The sequence below is a fragment of the Sturnira hondurensis genome, unplaced genomic scaffold (assembly GCF_014824575.4).
Source record: "Sturnira hondurensis isolate 20B ecotype Veracruz unplaced genomic scaffold, ASM1482457v3 Scaffold0007208, whole genome shotgun sequence".
NCBI lineage: Eukaryota > Metazoa > Chordata > Mammalia > Chiroptera > Phyllostomidae > Sturnira > Sturnira hondurensis.
The window spans coordinates 4,255,567-4,275,786 of NW_028079839.1; positions in this window are offsets into that span (position 1 = coordinate 4,255,567).

The window sequence follows — 20,220 nt, forward strand, 5'->3', positions numbered from 1 at the left end:
CTGCATTTACTGAATAAGTTCTGGAACACGTAAGAATTAAATCATGGAGGGGCTCTGCACAGTTCCACTGAGAAAATAGAACGGATTTGTGCCTCACTCGTGAGGCCTCTGGACACGGCTCCATTGGACCAGGATTCTCAATGGCCAGAACCCGCTAATTACCCGGGACTGCGGTCGAGTTTCTGCCACTTCCCATGGATGAGTCCAAACCCCACTCGTTTCTAGGGAAAATGTCTGTCCACGGCCACTGGAATGTGGGGCCCAACCCCACGATTGATGTTGTAAACACACCAGCTCTTCAAAGTCTCCCGACACCAGAGTTTTTTTCATTTTTACTTTCTTCTTCTTTCTCATCAAAGAGCACCTTGCTTCCGCTCCAGCTTCATACGGCTCCCTTCTCCTTAGGAACCCTTGGCGGAGAGAAAGATTTAACGTTTAATTGATAGTGAGTATAGATTTGTTTTCATTTCAAAGTTCGTTGAAAGAAAAAGTACATCCTGCAACCAACTCTACGGGAAGCCTCATCAATAAAAGCTAAAGCTTAGTAAAGGCTCTTTAGGATTAATCTGAAGAACCAGATACAAATGAAAGAATAAAAATAAAGACGTTCAAATTCAGTCACCGCAGGTCCTGTTTGCTTCAAACAGTTTTAAGCAACAAGACCAGCAGCGTCGTGGATGGGAAAACCTTGAAAGTGCTGATCAGCTTCTGCAGACGCAAAGCCCGGTCCGGGGCCGCAGCCTCCTCGACACACAGCGAGCTGTCATGTCAGGAGGACGAAGCCGCGTGTTCTCCCGCCAACTCCTTAAAAGATGAAGAGAAGTACACACATGGCAATCCGTGTGCTTCCAGTGAATTCACTTCCTCCCTCGGCCATGGTGGCCGTGCACCGGCCGTATCCGGGACCTGCAGTCGGGCGGCGGAGAACGGAGGAGCAGGAACGAACAAATAAACGCTGTTTGTGCATCGAGATGCAGGCGAGGAGGGGGAGCAGCCCGAGTGTGGTGAGCGGGTGAGGAGGGCGCCTCCTCCCCGCTGGGGTGGGGGGTTTGGATTTCCCTTCCTATCGCCGCTTTCCCAGGGCCACCTTCCCTGGGTTAACCCCTGTCCTCCGCGGCGAGCACTTGTAAAGCCACACCACGGACGTAGCCCGGTGTGAGTGCAAATAGTTATGAAATAGGCTGTCACGAGCCCTCTGGGCTCAGCTCGGCCCGAATGTGTTACTGGAGGTTGGGGACGAGGCGTTCCCCGGGGGGGGGGGGGGGGGAGGCCCAGAGACGGACAGGGCGGGCATCCGGTACCATCCCTGAATGCCAGGATCATCCCTGACTGTGTGTCTGGCGGTCCAAGGACGAGCCCTCCTGCCCGTGTTCTCACTGGTGAACGTCGGATCGGCTGCCGAAGGCTGAAATGAGATGCCTGGTGAGCAGAGCCTGGTGCCGGGCTGGCCCCACCTCTGCATGTGTCGGGGCAGTGGGTGGGGTCCTGACCTGGCCAGAGCGCCCGGCAGGCTGGGGAAGCCATCTGCAAAGGTGAGACGTCTGCACAGACAAGAATGTTGAGTCTGACCCCGGCCAGGGGGCTCAGTTGGTTAGAGTGTCGTCCCGACACACCAAAGCTGTGGGTTCGATCTCCAGTCAAGGCACATCCAAAAACCTCTGCCCTTCCCCTCTCTCCAAAATCAATTAAAAAAGAAAAAATACTCTTGAGGGCCTGCCCCCGGCCTGTGGCAGCCCGGTCTTCCCAAAGAGCTGGTGCCTCCCTGGCCACTGAGCGCCGTTTTAAGGCCGTCTCCTGATGCTGGCCACAGGCGCCCGACCAGTAGACACGGCACCCCACTGTGCCCTTAAAAAGGGCAACCAAAGCTGCCCTAGTTGAAGCTTCCTCTTCGTGTAGCTCCTCCGAGCACCTACTCCACTTCAGACCAACGAGTGGTCAGGCCTGGGCACCCGCCCACCACCTCGGGCGCAGAGCGGGCGGGCAGACGCCGTCACCCACGCATCTGGAACCGTTTCCCTCCGTGTGTGAGGTGAAAGCAGTGAAAAAAGCGATGATTTCTGCCTGAAGCAGACACGGCCTGCCCAGCTCCTGGTGGCTGGGGGGGGGCGGCAAAGTCGTTTTGGGGATAGACAGTCTTGCTGATGAGAAAGAGACCTCATTGGGCTTGCTGGTGGGGAAAGGGGAGGTTGGGGAAGCGAGTTAAGCAGAAAGAGCTTACCTGCTCCCCAGCGGTGGGAAGCGGACGGCACTCGGGGCCCTGGGAGACACGTGGCCCACGGAAGGAGGCCCACCTGAGGGGCTGAGTTACAGCAGGGGAGGCCAAGTCAGGCGGCACTCGGGGCCTAAGGGTGGCCCGATGGCCCCTCTGGGAGGGCACAAATGGACAACCTCCAAACACCCTGCCTCAGCCTTACAAAAATAATGAACTTATGTCGAAAACAGCTTTGTTTGCCTCCCTCATTTTCACCACTAGAAATAATCATCTCTCAATAAATCCGAGAGGGAAGCGCTCTCCCTGCTGACTGCGGCCGACGGGTTCACTTGGTCACCCTGCTCCTTCCTGAGCCTCCGCTGAAACACAGTGACGGGATTGTGGCCAGTCCCGAAGGATGAAGGGAAGGGGCGGGGGACGACAGCCCACGGGTTCGGGTGATGGGAAGCAGACGGTGCCGATGGCTGAAACCTGCCGATGTGCCACACGCAGAGCCAATCTGTGCCGTGGAACCCCAGAAAGGCTCCCGTTTGTCGGCGCGGGGTACCTCTGAGGGCGTGGGCACAGGTAGTGACTGAAAAAAACAGAAGTGATTGGAAGGCTCTAGGGAGAACCCCAGCCACCTCCTTGCTGGGGCCGAAGAGGCAGAGGGTTGCCTTCTGGACACACTGAACCTGCGGCTCTCTGGACTTGGGGACACCAGGCCACAGATGAGTAAAGGGGAGACACCATACTGAAAGTAGAAAGTGGGGTGAGAGTCGGGGGTTGACCCTCTGAGGCCCTGTCTGTCTCTCCTCTCTGCTCCTGGAGCAAATCTGCCCCCCCCATGGGAGTCTGGGGAGGGTCCCGTGAGGACGGTGGTCTGCTGGCGCCCCCAGGGCAGGGCAGCTCCCCCACTGGAGAGCCTCACCCCACAGAGCCGGAGGGAGGGCACTAATTTGAAAGACCAAGTCACAGTAAATAAAGGGTGACACAACCCATAAGAAACAGGATGTAAGTGAGCAAATGAAATGTCAGGTAAATATCCAATTAACACTCTCAGGGATGGGAGAGCCTTTTGCAGCCATGAAGCAAAAAGGTTAGACTAACTTTTTTAAAGCGGCGTTCAGAAAACCAACAGAAGTCCTCGGACACTAAAAATATGGGGGAAGCATTTTTCATGCGATAGGAGATTTAGGAGATAAAACTAAGGAAACCTCCAAGAGAGCAGAACAAAACATTTGAAGATATGGAGAATAGGAGAGAAAAAATAAGAAGCTTAGGGGGATTAATCAGGGAGGGCTGGTATTTAAATCGTGGGGGCCCTGAAGTGGAAACAACACAAATGAAGAGCTCATGAGATGAACTATTTTTTTAATGTCTGTAGGACTAAGGGGCACTGGTCTCTAGATTCGAGCCCACCGAACGCACAGTCTGATGGACGTAAATAATCCGACACTGAGGCGCATCAGGACATTTCCAGAATCAGGAACAAAAGGAGGGTTTTAAAGTGTTCCTGCAAGGAGGAGGAGGAAATTGCTCACACGCACACGCAAAAAGTTAGAAGCATCGGGTTCTTAACAGCAAGAGTGGAAGGTGGTAACAATGGATTGATGCCTTCAACGTTCTGAGGGGAGACTATTTACGACCTAGAACCACACACGCAGCCACGTGACTGGCTTCAGTCTGGGTGGCAGCCACGAGTGCGGCCACGTGGGGACTTGGGAACTTGTCTTGCACACACCTTTCCCTAGAATGTCCTGGCCATCTGAAACAGTGGGGGAGGGTTCTGGAACAACGCTCCGGAAAGTGGGCTTGCCCGACTACCTGACCCGTGACCACCCCGAGAGGTTTCAGACCCCAGGCAGCGACCTGCGGTAGGAAGCAAATAAATGTCGCAAGCAAAATTAAGCAAGTAAAACAACAACAACAAAAACTACTAACAGTAACTTCAGGAAAAACAAAAAGGTTTAAAAGTAAGCAAAGTAAATGGCCCTGAACACTCAGAAAATCTAAATTTTGTAAAACCCAAATGCTACTCTCATCTGCTTTTCTAGTCCACCCCCTAAGAAACACTGTCATACCATCTTTTCCTGGAGAACTGCTATCGTCCGACCAAGTAGAGGAGAAAAGATGCATTCCAGGGAAACCGCTGTTCCGCATTCCTATTTGGGGGGGGCAGTTTTCTTCTTAAGGAGACGCTGGATTCTCAGGGTTGGACCGAGACAACTCTGTTTTTCTCACATCAGCGTCCCTGGCGCTGGGGTTCCAACTTCGGTTGACTTGTTTTCAGCTGCGAGCTTCCTGCCTGGTCGTTTCATGTGGACATTTAGACCAGATTTCTCGATAACCAAATCGCACATGTTGTCCACGTTCATGTCATTCTTTAGGGCTCGTACGGTGGCTCGTGGTGTGAGGGGCAGGCCCTGTGGTCTCTAGAGGCGGTGCCGTGCGGCCGTGAAACGCACAGGCTGGGGCAGCAGGTTTTTCATGCGGAAAAACATGGAGACAGCGCGACGTTTACGAAGTGCAGAGGGAGAGGAACTGGGAGGTTTATTTTTCAAGTGATAAGACATCATCCAATTGCAATATTCACTTCTGTGGTTGCAATTTGCCAAATGATCTCAAGTCTTTTGAGATCTGACACCCAGGCTGACACCCCAACACCGCGTTGCTTCTCCAGGCCTCAGTGTGCTCCCCCACAACGTGGGAGCCATCACGGCCCCGGTCCCCGAGGCTGCCATGTGACGCAGCGGAAGAGCACTTCGGAGCGTGCCTGGTGTGCAGGAAGCCCTAACCAAGTGGCAACCGCTGGTCCGCCTTCTCCCACTGGTCAGGACATCCCATAACATCGACGCGTCGCCACCGGCATGGAGAGAGACCACGGCGTGGGAGCCCACACCCCGGGGATAAGAACTTAGCCACAGGGTGTGGGGCGGTGCCCGCTCCACTCCAGACGCTTGTGGGCCTCGGACTACACTGTTGCAGCAAAGGTGGCCGTGGAGTCCCAGGGCAGCGGCAGTCCTGGCCACCACGCGCTCCTGAGTCAGATGCGCAACCCCGCTCCAGCTCGGCATACCTCCAGGTCTGAGGGCAAACACGTCCAAGTGCCCGTCCGTGGATCCCCCCACGACTCTGAGGCAGCATGAGCTCACTCCGGGGTCCAGTTCTGCCTCTATCTGTGCTCAGCTCCGAGAGGAGTTCCCTTCAACCACCTTCAGAGTAAGACAGGCGACGGCTCAGACCTGGGAAAGGCACCGGAGGTGTCCCTGGGGTTTGTCTTCAGCTGCGTCTCACTGAGGGCAAGTTCCCTTTGTAAGTGGTGGGTGTGAGACGCAGGATGCGAGTGGTCCTCGCCTTCCTGGCACAGCGGCGGGCTGTGGGGTCCAGCAAAGCAGAATCCTCACAGGGAAGGTCATGGACGAAGTCAACTGACAAACGAGATAGAAACAGGCTCACAGCCTCGGGGGCAGGGGGCAGGGGGCTGGGTGAGGGAGGTGAAGGGACTGAGCAAAAAACAGAGAAACAGAAACGCCCCACAGACGGACAACAGAGATGGCCAAGGAAGATGGCGGGGGGGGGGGAGGCCGGCCAGGGGGAAGGGGGTAAACGGTGATGGAGAGAGACGTGATTCGGGGCGACAAACACACCGGACCATATACAGGTGATGTGTTGTAGAACCGTACACCTGAAACCTGTGTAATTTTATTAACCAACATCACCCCCATAGCGTCAAGAAAAATCAGTGAGAATGAAAGAGAGAGACTTCATCTGGAAACCTTGTACATTCACACACCATGACTAACTTCTCTGTCCTACGGCATTAAAAGTTGTAAGAACGGTTTGTTTTAGAGCAACATAGAAACATTTTTTTTAAATTGCCAACGGCTAAATAAAGGCTGGTGAAAACAATAGGTTCGTTTTTTCCTGCAGCCCCTTGAATTATGGGAAACCTGTCTCTTGGCCAATCTGGGCTGGCCCGGGGCCAAGCCGGACGTCTCGGCGCTCGGCCTCCTCACACCCGCACTTCACTGTGGGCGAGATAAAGCTCGTTAATTCTCAAAGCTCAAGGCAAGTGCCCGGCGAGAGGCCGGGTGACCCCCTCAACCCCACCAGACCCGGAAAAGGTCCACGTGGCCTTCCGCCCACTCCAGCCCCTTCGTTGTCCGGAAATCAAAGTCTGAATGGCGCATCTTCAAAAAAGAAAGTTCCATGTATTTTGATGGTCTGCTAGAAATCAAGTTTTAATAACGCGGGGTGGGGGGGGTGTGCACAAGCCAGTGAGTGTGAGGGTCCTCGCTGCCGAGACGTTTCTGAGTGCCGCTGTCCTCCGGGTGGGCCGGCACCTTTCCCCTCCTCGGCCCCAGAGACTTCGCTTCCGTGTTCAGCCATGTCCATCCCCCCCTTTTCTTAATTAACAAGACTTGAGATCATTTGGCAAATTGCAACCACAGAAGTGAATATTGCAATTGGATGATGTCTTATCACTTGAAAAATAAATCTCCCAGTTCCTCTCCCTCTGTACTTCATAAACGTCGCGCCGTTGCCATATTTATCTTGCTTTCAAAATCCATTATGCAATTGTCATTGCCTTGAAATCAAAAGCTATGTCTTAATTACGCGGGGATGGGCTATAAATCTAGCCGCCCATCTCTCTGCAGGTCCTTGTTTCCAAGGCGGCAGCTCCAAAGCCCCAAGACTGTTTGGGTACCAAAGACCCAAGTGGATTTTACTGGGTTTAAATGAACACTTGCAGCATCGTGCAGCCTGGAAGACAGAACAGAGCCGCATCCAGGCCTCGTGGGCGATAACATGATCTCGGGCTGGTGGAATAATGCAGACCACGCTCGGTCCGAGGCTTCGGCGAACACGGTTGAAGCTGCACCCCCCGCCCTTGGCCGAGTCAAATCTGGCAGGTACAGTGTAAGCCGCACTTCGAGAGGGAGCCGGAAAACACTGCTGGGGTGATGTCATGGGGAGGAGATCTCGGCGTCCACGTGGAAACAGCCGGACTTTCGTAAGAAGAGGCCGCTGCGTACCCTGACAATTAACCTGAAGGAGGTGCCCCTCCTGAGCAGCGAACACCCCCCAAATGGGGGGAGCTGCTGCGGTGCTGAGCACTAGGACTTGACTCATTTAGGGGTAACTTTCCCCCTTTATTACAGCGGATTTCGTTCTGGGTTTGTGATGTTAGTGCATCTCTGGAAAAATAAACATCGAGGGTGTTTTTAGCTGATGATACATAATACACTTCTTATTCAAATTGCAGGCTGCACATCACTTTGCAGATGAAATAAAGACTCCCATTTTCCAAAGCTTATTTAAAAAACAAACAAGCAAACAGACCATGACGGTAAGTTGTATTTCAACATGCGGCGAAAACCAACGCGTTTCGAGGAGAGCCGGCTCTGTGCGGGGTAGGAGGAGACAGACCCTGCAGCTGCCGGCTCGGGCGCCGGACCCAGGCTGCCGCGGGGCAGGCGGGAGGGAGGTGAGGGCCTGGGTAACGGATGCCAGGGGTGCTGGGCAGCACAGTCCATGGACCCACCTCCCCTGGAGGAATCTAGGGTGGCTTCCCAAAGGGGCAGCATTTCAGCTGGACCCAGAGGGGTAGGTGGGGGAGAAGCATCTTCAACAAAGAGAGTAAAGTCTCTGGTCCCGGAGATCTCATCTGAAGCCTCCCCTGCACTGTCCCCCGAGAGTCTGACTCAGCCCTGAGAGCCCTCTCCCCCACCTTGTGTTTTGGGTTTGTGGATCTGGTCGGGGCCAGGGGCAGTACTTCAGGGAGATGACTCAGCTAGGGGCCCTTCCCCCACGGGTGAGCCAATCCCGGTGAGCCAGCTCGGCAGCCCTGGGACCTGGGTCCCCACATGTCTGTGAACATGCCCGGTGCTGGTAAACGGAGAGGAGGCATTGTGTCCCGGGGACCCCGGTTCTGACCCTCCCCACTCAGCCTCCATTTCTTCCCCTCCCCCAGAGGTGCCAAGGCTCTCCAGTCAGGCCACCCAGCAAGGACCCAACAGACTCCGCCACTGCCTTGGGACCCTGTGCTCCTCCTCACGCACCCAAGGGAGGTTGCAGGGACACCCAGGGACCCGCCTGGTGCCGGGCCGGGAGCAGACACCAGGGTGACGAGATGGATGGCCAGTCTGCTATGGAACTGTGGCTGTGACAATGGTCTTTTGGGTTGGTTCTGAACCCCTCCCCTTTCAACTGTCCTTCCCTCCCTCCCCCGGTGACCATAAATGTTCACGCGTTATCTATCGACGGTTATAATCACACGGAGTCAGGACAGATGGGCTCCGCTCCCCAGCTCCCAGCCATAAAGTTTACAAACTCTCCGAGGCGGGTGGATGAATCACTGTTGCTGATACGCTGCCCGTTTACACAGAGCATTTCTCTTCGCGATGGCGATTTTTCCTTTCACTTGAAGGCCCAAATCTTTTTCTGTTCACCAACTTGAAGAGCAGGTTAGAAGCCGTCAGAAATGATTAGGCAAAAGGGGTATTTTCCTCGGTAAAGAGAAGCCCAATTTCTCTCCGTGGTCATCCCGTGGGGGACCGAGGAACCGGGTCCTCCTGGGGGGTTACATGGGACGAGAAAGGGCCCCCGGCGGTTTACTTCAAAGTGTGTCGTTGAGGATAATGGTTCCAGATTGAGTGTTTAGGCTCCTTGGTCGCTGCTGCTGTGCCGGGGACTAACTCCGTCACCTCTGCGCCCCTCCACAGGCCGGTCGGGCTCGTCACGTGGGATGAGATGTCTGGTGGTGGTTTTCCTGGGCGCCACCCCCACCCCCCAGTGGTTCCGGTGGGTATTGTGGGGCAGGGCAGAAAAGGAATGATTAATTCCAAGTTCAGGTGCAAGCCAGGGTCCGAAAAGAAATGATCCCGGGTAGGCTGAGCACTTCCAGACGGATCTGGGGCTTGAAACATCACTCCGTGATGCCTTTTCTGTTTTGCGATCAGGGGAAGCCGACCGCTGGCACCCATGTGACCGCATTGTTTTAGGTGCCATGTTCTGTGACGGGCTTTTCATAAAAATTAGCTGACGTTGTCGTGAGCACACAAGGAAATTTATAGCTTTCATACTGGACTGCCTTTCCCAGAGCAATTTCCAATCACTTGGGCTTTTTATTAAGTTTATTGTTCTTTTATTGTTCGGCGGAGTGTAAGCAGTGAGATTACAAATAAATGTAAGTTCCAGTGGAGAGGAACTCGGGGCCTGTGGAATTAGGAGGGGAGCGAGCGAGGGAAGCGCACCTCCGTGTGAACCTCCGGTGGTGTGAAACGCTGCCAGTGGGCGCCCCTTGCCACCTGTTTATACAGAGAAGTTGCACAACCGACATTTCACTCTCAGGCGAGGTTTCCCGGAAAGCCCTCCAAGAGGAGGTCTCCGTGCTGAAACCTGGGGTCTCAGTCACCTTGTGACGCAGAGAAGATGCGCCCTCTCGGTCCCCCTTCCAAGCCCTTCCGGGGCTGGGGTCGCCCTGGTCTTCTGGTGTCCTGGCCTGCCTGCCAGGGCTGTCCAGCCAGCATCACAGACACTCCCCCCGCACCCTGGCCGGGACCACTCCAGGGACCCGCTGCCAGCCTGTGAGTCTAGAGCCGGGGGGCGAACAGCCCGCCTTCCTCCCGTGCTGAGAGCCACGGGCTCCCAGCCACTGAATTTTCCATCCGACCTTCATGTTCCCCCGAGGAAGGGGTCGTCTCACTCACTGGAGTCTGAATGTTTCATTTTTTCCAGCATGGAGTGAAAATTGTTCTCTGAGGATCGTCGGGGGGACAACAAAGGTGACCTAAAGGGAGGGGAGCAGTGTGCCACCTGCCTCGAAGGCCTTTCTCAGGCCAAGCCCTGCCCAAAGCAGAAGGGACCCTGCGTGGACTCCTGTTAGTGAGGGGCCTTTATTTCCATGGGCACCTGTGTGTCGACACAGAGGTGCCAGTTCCCCCATCTTACGTGTTACCAGAGTCCAGCCTTTGTGTCCAGCTGCAGGTGCCGGCGTCCGGCCCCGTTTTTCCAGCCTCCTCTGCGGTGAAGAGGGGCCCTGGCACCCGTTCTGGCCAATGAGGTAAAAGTGGGGGGTGGGGTGGGGAAGGGGTTGCTTCTGGGGTGGTTTGGGCTTTCCCAATAAAAATGGGGCAACCATTGCATGCACACTTCTTTGGCCCCTTCCTCATCTTCTCTGCCTCAAACCTGGGCACTGTCTGGGTCTCTGGCAGCCATATTGCAACCATGAGGCACAGAGCTCCAAAGCAAATGCCGACCTGTCACGAATGGGGGATTGAGAAGGCAGAAAGGACCTGGCCACGGTGGCACGGTGGGGTGGCAAGAATGACACAGCCCCTGGCCTTCCTTCCCGTGGATTTCCGCACAGAAGATGACAGCTCACTTTGTTTGAGGCAAGTCACTGTTTATTGGGGACTCTCTTTCTTGCCGCAGACATACGCTCATTGTATAGCATCAGAGCCACCCAGGCAATCTGGCGCCGTGCCGGCATCCAGGCCACATCTCCAGAAACCCCTCTCCGTCCCCACGGTGGGTCACAAGGCAGCACTTACAAATATTCCAGGCAACTTGAGGCTAAGCCACTGGGGAGCAGAGAGTGGAAGAGGGCGTGGGAAGGTGAGGGGGGGACGGCCTGCCAGGGCACACGAATGAGCTGTGCGCATCCTACCTGTTCCCCCGGCCCCCATTCTCAAGCCACCAGGGAAGGCTGCTGTCCTCAGGCCCAAATCAAGTTCGGGGAAAACACAGCATCTCCCACCCAGGACCAGGGGCAGGTCCAGGAAGCCCCTGTGCCCACCTCTGCCCTCCCTTCTTACCCCTGGTGTTGGCTCCACAGGGTCGTCTCAGGACCGCCCCAGGGCAGGGGACATTACTTCTCCCCTAACCCTGTCGCCCACTGCGGACAGAGCCCTGGGGCTCAGTGTGACCCCCTCCGGAGAGGAGCAGTGACCTCGTTAGTCTCGGCCGGCCCTCCAGGGTGCGGCTGCCCCACAGGCTGGCGGCGGGCTTCAGGAATGATTTCACAGAAGGCCTGCCCTCCCCTTTGTGAGACTGGGAGAGAGAGCCTGCCGGTTGTTGTGGAGAAGCTGGGCCTGGGCGGTGGGGCGGGGGGAAGGGGGGGGAGGAACAGACGGCAAGGAGGCTGGGGCGCCTGCGGTCCAGTGCCACGCCAGTCTCCACGAGCCGCAGCTCAAGGACCTCTGTGAGGGACTGGGCAGGCCCCGAGGACAGAGCCAAGGGCCCGAGTCTGGGTCCCCAGCAAGGCCAACTGGAAATGCAGGGTCCTGGGTCTGCTCCAGCACACCTACAAGGGTGGGGGTCCTGGCGGGGAAGGGAGTGGTGCCAGGGACCGGTGCCGTCCGGTGGTTCTGAGCCCACCCACGTGGGAGCACCCAGCCTGGAAATGGCCAGAGCTCGGTTTGGGGCCCTCTCACTGCAACTCCCCATGACTCTGAGGTCGTCCAGAGCTGCCCCTGAATCCCAAATCTGACACGAAGCCCGTGGCCCTGGTTCATTCCTTCACTGACCCAGGTGAGGACGTCGGGACAAGGGGAGTGTCACAGAACTCATGGGGACAGAGCAGACCACAAGCATGGGGCACGCAGCACAAGGCTCGGAGGGACAGACCGGGGAGCACTCCGCAAACGTTAATGACCGCTCCCTTGGTGGTACCTCTCCAGGGGGCAGGTCCCGCCCATGCTCTGAGCTCTCAGGGTTCAGGATGCGTTCTGTTCTGTTCTGTTCTGTTCTAGCCCGCCCAGGGTCTGGACCGTGTTTTGGACGAAGGTGGAGCTATGGTTACAGGTCGGAGCAGGGCGGGCTAACCTGGGAGAGAGACGGGCCAGGTGACAAGTCGTGGCGCTCACGCCGAGCTCTGTCCACTCCTCCTGCACTGGCCGGGGACCTGGATGGCAGCAGAGGTGGGGACAGCACTTCCAGGCCACCTCTCCCAGATGGTGGACCTGACGGGACAGGGAGGAGGGGGCTGGGGGAGCCGTCACGGAGCCGCTGCCTTGCACAACCAGGGAGCCAGGGAGGCCTGAGGTGGAAGAGCAGGTGGGCAGATCAGATCCACTCGGAGCCCACCCACCTGCCACGCGTCAAAGTCCACGGGCTTTGGAGGTCACCTACCTGAACACGGCTTTCTTTAAACCTGTCCGTTGGAATTACAGCAAAAACTGATGTTCGATTCACTAAAAAAAAGAGTGTCTTCTTGGGGTGAACCCTGGCAAAAACCAAGGAGACCTTACTCAGTGAGGAAGGGCTCAGCGGACACCCAGCCGGGGTGCAGGGCGACCCAATCGCAGGTCCCGGGAGAGGCCAGTGGGGCCCGCCACAGGGGACTTGCACGGCACACGGCCATTTCTCTGGCCGCAGGCCTAAGGAAAGGAGTGGGCCCCCAGCCTGCCCAGCGACCTGCCTCCCCGACCCGGCCCCACGCTGTCTTGCAGCCCCGAGGACAGGGCGCTGTCACAGACAGGCAAGAGGTGGCAGTTTGCGTGTTTTGCGGCTGGGGGATGGGAGGGTAGGGGAGCGTGGTGCTATGGCGTCTTCAAACCTTGGGCTGCTGTCTGCAAAGATGTCTCCCCCACCCGGGCCCGTGTGGAAGGTTCAGGGAAGCTGGCTAAGGGACCGGTCTTGCCTGAAGGGCTGCGGTGAAAAGCCGTGTCATTTTGAAGTAGCTGCTTGCAGAACACAAACCACAGAGGCTGCTTGGATTTCCAGAGAATTTTTGAGCAGGTGGTGACGGGACTTCATGGCAGCGCTGAGACAGCCCCTGACCAACCCTGGCCACACCGGGGAGGGTGCAGTGCCCCTCCCGTTGTGCTGAGATGGCGGTGTGGTCTCCGGACTGAAACCGTGTATGTGTGTGTCACGTCTGAGCCACAGAGACCTCCCCTGAGGACAAGCAGGGGTCCCTCCTGCAAGGGTCTGCAAACCATCTCGGCATCCAATGTGTGGGGAGGCTGGGCAGGGACAAGGTCCTTCCAGGCAGGGGGCTGGGCGCTGTGGGGGGTTGATGGCACCTCCACGGGCCTCCCCCACCCCTGGGCTCAGCACAGTGCAGCACACAGTAGGGGCTTAATGACAGTTCATGCCTGACTGATGGTGAGTCACCATTAGATTCATATTTTCAAAATTGGATAGCGCTTCATTCATTTCCAAGGAGACGTTTCATAACCCCAAGCCAGAAAAGAGGTGAACTCTGCTGTCTGCTCCAGTTTTGTAACTGCCTTGAGAAGACAGCTCTCTCTGTGCCTCAGCCCCTCACAGAGAGGGCTCCCCGACTTACCGTCTGGCTCAACGTCCCCGGCACCTGGGACCCCACACCTGAGCGTGAGCTGGATTATCATCCCAGCCTACCTGGTGATGGGCGCCCTCCCCGACCGCCAGCCCCCGCCCCCACCCTGCCCGCCCCTGGCCCATAATCACCTGTCAGACTCCAGGGTCAGTCGGGCGGCGCCTGCAGGGCCTCCATCCCCCTGCCCCCCACCCCTGGCCTGATGGACGAGCCTGTCGGAACCTGCATCCCAGCCGCCCCCACAGACACACCATCTTTGGAGGAGCCATGGCATCTCCCTACGCATGTCGTCCAGCCCAGACCCTCTCCAGTCTCCAAAGTCCTTTCAACAGCCCCCCTCCCTCCTCTTCCCAACGTCCTGGACCAGTAAGAATGTCCGGCTCCTGGGGTCCCACGTGCTCCAGCCTCAGTGACAGCAAGGTCCTCAGGCCCCCTGTCCACATGTGTGGCCCTCTCCCCCCGGCTCAGTGGTGCCACATGGTGCGTCCCTGCAACTAGGGCCCTGACCCCTGGAGCACGGCACCAACTGGTCCTGCACCGAGCATCCGGGGCCTGGCTCAGTGCCCACTCACCGTAGTGTTTCCAGAACTGTCTTCTCTGCTGAAACCGCATTGCACGCGGCAGCAACTGTGTGTAAGCAGGCATTTTAAAACAAAACGTTTGTCACAATAGCTCCAATTGCAGTTTCCATTCTGTGTTTCTGGAGTGAAGTCTCAAATAAAAGGGGGGCCAGGGCCATTTGAAATGTCATTCCCTTTGGAGAAGCCGTCTGGGGCTCTGGCCTCCCGGCTGTCACCCCCCACCCCTGCCCTGGGCACCCCCGCCTGCAGCCCCCGGGGCTAATTTCCCTGCCTCCCCTAGGCAGATTTAGCCTCTGGGCCTGGGAAGCTGGGCCGAGGCCAGCCCTGCAGGCGGCACGGAAGCCCACCTGTGCACGCAGGAGCAGCAAGCTTCATCTGAATTTTCCGTGTAAACCCTTGAGTTGCATTACGTCCTCCATTGTGCGGGCGACAGACAAATGCCTCGCTATAAATCAAAGTTAGGGTGACTGATGCACTAAACACCTTCGCTTAATGATGCGATTGTTTCTTATCTGCAAAGTAATGTCACTTACGGCTTTGCTATTTATAGTCAATGTAGTGTTGGACCATTTTATGTCCCTGACGTCTCTGTGGCCAGCCCATTAGCTGTGATTACGGACCAAGGGGCATCCAGCCACCGAAAGGCTGGAGAGAGAGGGCCTCGCCGCGCTGGCGCCTTCCCAAAGCTGAAAACCGCGCCTGGCTCGAGGCCGGCCCCACCAGCCCCCAGGCCCAGAGGGGAGGAAGACGCTGCTGTCAGAGCCCGCTGCCAACCCGCCATGTCTGTTCTGAGCGTCTCCGGGACAGCACGATGGACATTAAATGTTAAAAACAAAGCAAGAAGTCAGGGCTGCCTTCGTCTCAGACGCGGTCCCCAGCCCAGCAGGGCTCGGCAGGGGGTGGAGAGAACACAGCCGGCCCGGCCGGTCTGCGGGCGCGGCCGCTCATTCATTATTTGCTAGGCGTTGCCCAAACTATTCTCTTTGAACACGGTGTCGGTACAGAGAGCAGAGCCCACCTGGGTCTCCGTCCTTGGTTCTGTCCCTGTGGTGTGAGATTTCTCTTCCAGCTTCAAAGAGAGCCCGGCAGGGGTACGGGCACTCAGGCCTCTGGGCGTGGCCTGCTCCTCTCACTCCGGGTGCCCCGCCCGTACGCCTGCGTGGCCCGCTGCCTCCCACCCATGGTCTCCAGGTGTGAGCAGCGTGGAGGGCAGAACCCAGGGTCTCTGCCACTCCAGGAGGAGGGAGGGAGAAGATCGGGGTTCTCTGGTAGCACTGGAGACATCACCTCTAAGGCATTGTGACCCCCTGCCCGCCATCAGGGTGGGGGGAGAACAGCTGTGTGCATTCAAACCCTCCAGGCAGGCCCCAAGCCCCGCCCCCCTTGGATGCCCCCACCCTTGGAGCAACACCTTCATTTGACAAGTGAGTTGGCCACCACTCTGGGTCTGTTGGCACCTCCAAAGACAGTTTGAAGTCCTAGCCCCGGTCCTCAAGAATGAGACTTCCTTTGGAATCAGGGTCCTGGTAGGTGCAGTCAAGTTCAGGTGAGGTCACTCTGGATCAGGGCGAGCCCTTGAGCATGACAGGTCTTCCTGCAAGAACAGGGAGATCTGAGATCTAGAGACACAGGCACAGAGGAAGGGATGGGGGCAGAGACGGGCGCGACATGTCTCTACCTGCCACCCACATGCCAAGGACACCGTGGAGCCACCAGAGGCTGCACACAGGCCTGGGGCAGGCTCTCCTCTGACCCTCCGGAAGGAGCCAGCCGTGCAGGCCCCGCGGTTCAGGACCTCTGGCCTCCGGAACTCTGAGAGAATGAATCTCCGTTGTTTTAAGCCACCAAGGGGGCACTACTTTGAGCCAGGGCAGCCTCGGGAGACAAGTGCAGGGACCAGGGACTGTGCTGGGCACTGGACAGATGTCAGGCCAGCCCTTGGCTGGGAGCAAGGTGGGAGCTGCTGCCACTGCCCTCCTGTGTCCCCCGGGGCCCCGCTCTGCAGCAGAGGACCTAGGGGTGTGAGCATCGGAACACAAGGGGTTAATACATCATCTTTGCAGATGAAACCTGTGTGGTTGAGTTTTCCACCTTTGTCCTTGTCACTGGTGGGCACCATGCCATTAATTTCCCTTCGATGTTTCGAAAAGAATGAAGTCTGTGTTTCTCTTGGCTGCACATTACTGACCCATGGTGCCTTCGACCCATCCGGCCAGGCATCTCCTAGGCAGGGAGAACTGGGCTCCTGCTCACAGCCTTCACCCTCTCGGTCGCGGTCGGGATGCTCACCGCGCCCAGCCTCTGTGCTACGCGCGGCAGGTTAGCCATGTCCCACACGTTGTGAGGCAGGACAGGCTGGGACTCCAGACACGGGACCCAGGTACAGCGACTCAGTCAGGAGGCCTGACTGCTCCCTGCGGAAGGAAACAGGAGGACCGCGGACCGGGGCCCGGGGGTCAGGCGCTGCAACGTCCACGGGGCCTAGTCCCCCGTCCTTCCTTAGGGCTTCCTCACCTGGCGGGTCCCCGGGGGCTGCCGCAGAGAGGGGGCGCCGGACGGAGAGAGAGGAGGAGGCAGGGGAGGAAGTCGACCGACCATGACTGTCGCAGACACTTCACTTTACTTACAGATCATCACTCCTCCACTCGTAGAAAACGGCAGCATTTTAAGTAAGACTCAGGAAAATAAAGCAGAAAATTATCCTCGAGAACAATCATAATAATAGAAGGCTGTTACATGCACCTGATGCAGAAATAACTCATCATCAAAATGACCTAAAAGAAAAAAAACAGCCTGGCTCAGGTGCAGGCTCAGGGGTGTCTTCTGTCATCGTCCCCCACGAGCAGGGTGGGGGGGTACCTGCCACCCCCAGGAGCGCACCTGGCAGCAGCCGGCACTGCCTCACTGCCTCCGGCTGCCCGGCCCCACTTAGGAGGAGAGGTCTGTGGCCCCTCCTCCGAAAACTACGGATGCTCGCACCGTCACACCTTTAAACCAAGTGTGAGGTCTCCCAGGCCTGCCACCGACAGGAACGTTTTGGTTACAAATAAGCTGGTGGGGAGGCTTGTACAAGTGTGTGCAGTGCAACGGATGTTTTAAACACATAGGGACCCTTTGGGGTCAGGGAAAAGGGGGATTTTGCAGTGGTAATAACTCTATTTCGTTTTAATAGATTTGAATGTAGAGGTGCTTTTTAATCTCGATCTGGAGAAAGCAAGATGTCTGGCGGACGATGCGGGGGTAACAAATGGTGGGGAGGCACCGTCAACACTGCCCTCATGCATTTATTTCGGGAGACATCTCTCCGCCTCTGGTTGAAGAGATGAGTCGATGCACTGTGACCGCACGGGACCCTGTGGGTTCACTCAGGAGTCCCGCGCTTCCGAGGGGCACGCGGGGCTTCTCGGAGTCCCCGGTGCTGAGCTCCCGACGCGGGCGCTTTCCCCGGTCAGCCTAAAACGCGCACGTGTCCTGAAAGAGTTCCCGTGTTCGGGCTGAGAAATGGCTCCTCCGGCGCCAGCGCTCTTTATTCCACCTTTCAATGTCGGTGGCCGTTTTTAAAGCAGCCTGACCCGGAAGCATGCAGCTCAAATTGGGGGGGGCTCCTAATGACAGTTTTATCGCCCGATGCGTCGGTTCACATTCCGAGGTCTGCATGTGATTGATCTTTCTCCCCGACAGGAGAAACACTGCAGTAATCTGGTCCCGGCACCGCATTGTAGATAGAGAGAAATAATCATCATATCACCTTGAAATCAAAGATCGTGGAATAGTAATGGTCTCCCAGCTCATTTCTCCCAGCAGCGGTGACCTCCCTGCTCTAAATCCGAGCAGTCTCGGCCTCGTTGGTGAATTATTCATGCCTCTTCCCTCACGACGAAATCAAGGGGAATGAATGCGTCGTGCCTTGTCAGCTCCACAGGTATTTGGGGAAAACTGTAAAACGTTATTTGGGATCCCACAAAATGGGGTGCCATGGTGTAAGCGGCACACTTACCTCGAAGAGACACACATACGCAAACACCCCAAAAATGCATTTGCAAAGACAAAAAAACAAGTGAGCCCATTAGCCCATCAACTCCAAGTTGATTTGTGGCCCATTTTGGGGGGGAGGGTGGGGCATCAGGGGCTTTAGATACAATCTCAGCGTAAGACGAGAGTCCGCCCTGAGTCCAGTGCCCCCCGAACTACACTCGTAACTGAGTAACGTCAGGAAGGGTGTCCGCTCGCTCTCTCGGTCAGGGTGAAACTCAAAGCCTTTGCTGCTGAAGCACCAGATCAGCATATATTTCTCATTTTAATTCAAACTATGTAGAGACAGCAGCTTGCCAACTCTCCTCGCAGAGGCGGCCAGGAGAACGCGGGGCGCGCCGCCGTTTCATTCCGGCGACGGAGCTCATCGCGAGTGTGTGGGGGACAAAATAAAACGCATGCAAGTGTCGACCCGGGCAGGTACCCTGCTCCGTCGGCAGCTCTTGACCTTTCAGTTCATGTTGAAAAACAAATGTCAGGCTTTCAGAAGACAGGGCACCCCCAGCTTCGCAGGACGGAGGGGGCTGTCGCACGGGCTGTAGTAATTTAGGGTGGCATCAATACCCTTGAAATCAAGATTTTGCTCTAAAAAACCCAGGTTTGTGTTTATTCAGAAACCCAAGAAAAAAGGCAACTTTATTCAAAGGAACCGGCGACAGTGAGCGGGAGGGGGCGGCTGGCTCACCACTCCCGATTTTGGGAGCTGCGCCCCAGCTCCATGGCAACGGATACTCAGCAGGATGAGGACCCAGAGACGCCCCTTAAAGAGGCTTCTCATTCTGCACGTCATTCTAATTATAGACGAGGTCTGCTCGCCCGGCTGAGGAGGCCACACCTGGAGTAGAGGCAGGTCACGGGTCCTGCCCCTGCGCCGCTGTGGCCCTCTGGGGGGCAGGACAGAGCGCCCTTCTGTTGGGCAATGTGAGCTGTTTGTCATTGGGAAAATGCATTTTTTCTTCCTTGCTGAAGAAAGAAATAGAAATCACTCATTCCCTCGCTGTACTCTGGACGTCAGCCCGCTGGGCGTGAGGACATGCGGAAACCCTGCCGAAAGTCCTCTGGCAGAGCCGGCTCCCACCTGTGTCCACCTGCCTCCCTGCCCTGAGGTCAGGTGAGTGGTCAGTCGTCAAAGACCAATGCCACTCGGCGTCAACTCCACCCTAAGTGTGCACCCAGTTTTCTACAAGTGTCGGGGGTCACTTATTGGCAAAACAGCCCTGATCTTGTCCCCTCTGCCATTATCAACTTCTCAGCCAAGAAAGAAAGAGAGGAAGGAAGAAAGAAGGAAGAGAGAAAGAGAAGAGGGAAGGAAAGAAGGGGAAGGGAAGGGAGGGAGGGAGGGAGGGAGGGCGGGCGTGACCACAAGTTCCCCTCCTATATCCCAGGAGCTGGCCAGGCCTGAGGAAGGCCTTCCCCGCGCAGGGGAAGTTGAAATGACCCTCTGCTCTTGTTGCCTGATTTCAGGTCCCCACCCCCAGAAGCTCACTCCAAGGAGAAAGGAAAGGACTTCACTTACCTGGAGCTAAAGCAGGCAGGGCGGGGGGTGGCGAATGGACTCCTGGCTGTCTTTGCCCCCCGTGGGCCTAGGGAAGGACAGGGAGGCCCCTGGCAGTGGCCCAGAGGCAGGACTGCGAGACGAAATAGGGGTTGTCCAGTAACTTTGCCTCTCAGGTAAACTATATAGACAATATTACGGGCATATTTATACTAAAAATCTTGTTAATCTGAAAGGCAAGTTGAACACAGTGTCCTGAATTTTTATTTGCTAAATCCAGCCACACGAGGAGGTCACAGCAGAAGGTGACTTAGGGTGGCTGCCTGGGCCCCGGGCTGGGCACCTGGGCTCCGCCCCAGCGGGGAAGGCCCTCCCCCACTGCCAGTCTGCCCCACATCGCCTGCCAAGCAAGCTCTACAGTGTCTTCTTCCTCAGGCTGTTGATTGCTCAGGACACTTCTCTTCTGCCCTCCTTTCTGGGGTCTGGCGGGGCCCCCCTCCAGGAGGGCAGCGCAGACAGGGCAACAGCCTGATGGGCGGAGCGGGGACCCTGGGCTCTCTCCTGGCAACCTGCAGAGGGAGTGGGGACAGCCCATGGCTGTCACACGTCACCT